General features: G+C 48.0%; 1 protein-coding gene across 1 annotated transcript in view; it reads right to left on the bottom strand.

The window, feature by feature from the left end:
• The window catches only part of Fbxo47 (F-box protein 47), a 28,298-nt gene extending 26,761 nt beyond the window's left edge, over positions 1 to 1,537 (bottom strand). The window contains exon 1 of the mRNA XM_005368307.3: positions 1,491 to 1,537. The gene's annotated coding sequence lies outside the window, so the exon portion shown is untranslated. The remainder of the gene's footprint in view (positions 1 to 1,490) is intronic.
• Between the last annotated feature and the right edge of the window lie 2,111 nt (positions 1,538 to 3,648).

Below are 3,648 nucleotides of genomic sequence, written 5' to 3'. Positions count from 1 at the left end.
CTGCTATGAACATAGTTGAGCATATACTTTTGTTGTATGATGGGGCCTCTCTTGGGTATATTCCCAAGAGTGGTATGGCTGGGTCCAGGGGTAGGTTGATCCCGAATTTCCTGAGGATTAGCTTGATTTTGAAACATGGCTGGTTTGGTTTATTGCATCAGTGGAAGATACCCAATAACTGTAGATGCAATACTTAAAAATAAGGTTACACAGGAGCTGAACAATACATTTTCCTCCTTTCTAGAATTTGTTAGTAACAGTTATAATTACGTGCCAATACATGTTTTTCTGTAAGAATATGTATTTTAGTATTTTCATGTAATTCCAAATGGAAGAATTCTGATTGACTTAATCAACAGTGTTGTTTTTAAATTTTAACTTTTTTGTTTTATTTTTTGAGAAGGGTTTCTTTACATAGCCCTAACTTACCTTGAATTCGCTCTGTCGACCAGGCTGGCCTTAAATTCACCAAGATCTGTCAGCCTCTGCCTCCCCAGTGCTGGAAATAAAGGTGTGTGTCACCACCACCCGGGTTAATTTTAACTTTTAACAGAATTTTAAAGTATTTCCACTATAACAAAATATAAATTTGACTTAGTTTCTGATTTGTGCCTCTTCCAGGAACTTCCACCCTAGTACGGCTAGGGTGGGGTTTGTGGGCCCTTCAAAGGGACATTGACCACCTCCTCCCAAGGGGCTTTATCATCTGCTAATGGTGTACACAAATGTGTATGTATAGTTTTCCATTTAAATCTCTGAAAGACTAAAAATAACGGCCCCAGTTATTTCAAAACTTAAGTCTCGATCAGGCGGTGATGGCATATCTTTGATCCCAGCACTCAGGAGGCAGAGGCAGGCGGATGTCTGTGAGTTCAAACCAGCCTGGTCTACACAGTGAGTTCGAGGCCAGCCAGGGCTATACAGAGAAGCCTCAAAAAAAACCCAAAAGCCTTAAGTCTCTTATTTTCCTCACTCAGACCTATTTTAGAGGTGGAAGAAGGCAGGTTGTTCTGAAACACTAACGGTATCCACCAAACTATTTCTCGTTTCCTCTTAGCCTTTTAGAGTATGGAGCTCATGAACCCAAATGACAGTAGGGTATTTTTTCCCCCTTTTGGATGGCTAGCGTCGAACTCTTGACTCTCCTGTCTGCCTCACTCAGCCTTCGGCAGACAGGAGAGTCAAGAGTTCGACAGGCCAGCTCGTCCCACCCACTAAGGGGCGCGCGCGCGGGGGGGGGGGGGGGGTGGTGTCTAGGGCCTGGACTTCGTCCCTGTCCCCGGGATTCCCTTCCGGAGGGGGGTAAAGAACCCAGCAAAATACCGGGATTTGTTTGAACGTTCCGATGTCAGCCCTAAAGGTCTGTCTCTAAAGAGGTCATCTAGGGGGCCACAGGGGAAACTGACCAATACGAAAGCCAAACAGGAGGCGCTGAAGAACACGGAACTATTTCCACAGGACAGTATCGGGGAAGATAAAACACTCTTTACCACAGCTCTCGACAGTTTTCCGGCTACGGTATCACAGGAAAGTGGGATTTAGTCGTCTGCACTCCCCATCCTCAGATTTCACAAAACTTAAAAAAAAAAAAAAAAAAGAAAGAAAATCTCCTCAGGGTTTTTCCCGCCAGAGAGCAGGGGAGGATCCGGCTCCGCTCCGCTCCGCCCCGCTCCGGAGCTGCGTTCTCAGCTCTCGGGCGCCCCCGGCGCCTCAAATGTGTTTTAGAATTCTCCCAGGAGCCCACGCGGGCGCAGGTCCCGCCCCCTCGCCTACAGCGGGGACCTCGGCCGGCCCGCCTTCCCAGGAAACCCCCGGAGGCCCCGCCCCGCGGGGGACGCTCACCCGAGGCTCCCATGATGCCCTCCGCCGCCGCCTGACGCGCTAGCCTCGCCGCCTCGGTTCAGCGCCCAGCTGCGGACCGTTATGGTCCGGAGGAGCGAAGGTGTCAAACAAGAGTTCTGACGTGGGAGCGGAACATGCCCGCCGCTCCACTTCCTTGTTCTATTTCCTTCTCCCCCCCCTCCCCCCGACAGGGTTTCCCCGTGTAGCTGAATGGTCTGGAACTCGCTCTGTAGACCAGGCTGGCCTCGAACTCACAGAGATCCGCCTGCCTCCCGAGGCTTGCTCCACCACCACCCGGCCTCCATTTCGTTCTTTCCACTCGGTTTTAAGGCCGTTTTCGATTCCCTCCGCCCCCAAGTCAACAGGGTTTGTCACAGAGCTTTTCTTAAAGGCTGTCGGATGCCACGTCCCTATAATCCCTGCACAGAGAAGATGGAGGCAGGAAGACTAAACCAGCCTGAGCTATCTGAGAGCCTGTTTCAACCCCTGTACCCCCCAAAACAATGTTAAGTTCTCATGTATTTACAGATCCTGTGGCGGCTTTCTCTATCTCCTCCTCCTCCTCCTCCTCCTCCTCCTCCTTCTTCTTCATCTCTCTTCCTCCTCTTCCTTTTCTTCCTCCTCCTCCTCTTCTTCCTCTTCTCTTCCTCCTCCTTGCCTACTTTTTTTTTCCCTTTTGAGACAAGATCTCCTTTGGTAGCCTAGGTTAGCCTGAACACTGACTCTAGCCATTTAGAGTACTGAGATTATAGGCATACACCAACACTCCGGGATTGATTCAGTATCTGTGGAAGCCTTAGACACAGAGAATGATACATATGTTTCCTGCCGTAAGGGAGTTTACTAAAAACTGTCGCAGTAAAAAGAATGAACAAAGTTACAGAGGAAATAAGGCAACAGACAAGGACATGTGTTGGGAAGATGAGCTAGGAGAGATGGACTGGATTATAAAGGTCTCTTTGTGGAGGATGATAATTAATTTGAGAAATTGATGGAGAAGGCACCCATTGGGGACAGGCTGAAGGAAGACTGAAAAGATTCTCTTATTTCAGAGTGATCAGTTTTATATTAAAGCCAAAAGTTCTTAATGTATAAACAAAATACGCACACATGTGCTTATATACACACGCACATGCATAGGCACACTGTGACTGAAGCTGGGCCATGTGAGACCCTCGCAAACAAATCTGGATTGATTAGACATGCTGTCATACATATCAATATCATATCATACATATCAATATTCCAAACATCTATCCTTGATTTCTTATTAGCTCTTTTTCTTCTTTCCCCCACCCCAGGGTCTCTGTGTTGTGGTAGTTTGAATATAACTGGCCCCCATGAGCCCAAAGGGGGTGACACTATTAGGAGGTGTGGCTTTGTTGGAGTAGGTCGGTCTTATTGGAGGAAGTGTGTCACTATGGAGGTAGGCTCTGAGATCTCATATATGCTCAAGATACCACCCAGTGTCTCAGTGTACTTCCTGCTGCCTGCATATCAACATGTAGCTGCTACCTCTCCATCACCATGTCTGCCTGCACGCTGCCATGTCCCACCATGAAAATGGATTGAACCTCTGTACTGCAAGCAGTCACCCCAATTAAATGTTTCCCTTTATAGGAGTTGCCATGGTCATGGTGTCTCTTCACAGCAACAGAAATCCTAAGACAAGCCAGGCGATGGTGGCACATGCCTTTAATACCAGCACTTGGGAGGCAGAAGTAGGTGGCTCTCAGTGGGTTCAAGGCCAGCCTGGTCTAAAAAGTGAGTTTCAGAACAGCCAAGACTGTTACACAGAGAAACCTT

Source organism: Microtus ochrogaster, unplaced genomic scaffold (assembly GCF_000317375.1).
Source record: "Microtus ochrogaster isolate Prairie Vole_2 unplaced genomic scaffold, MicOch1.0 UNK31, whole genome shotgun sequence".
NCBI classification, from domain to species: Eukaryota; Metazoa; Chordata; class Mammalia; order Rodentia; family Cricetidae; genus Microtus; species Microtus ochrogaster.
The sequence above is the reverse complement of the archived record's forward strand: the minus strand, read 5'-3'. Positions and strand labels throughout refer to the sequence as shown.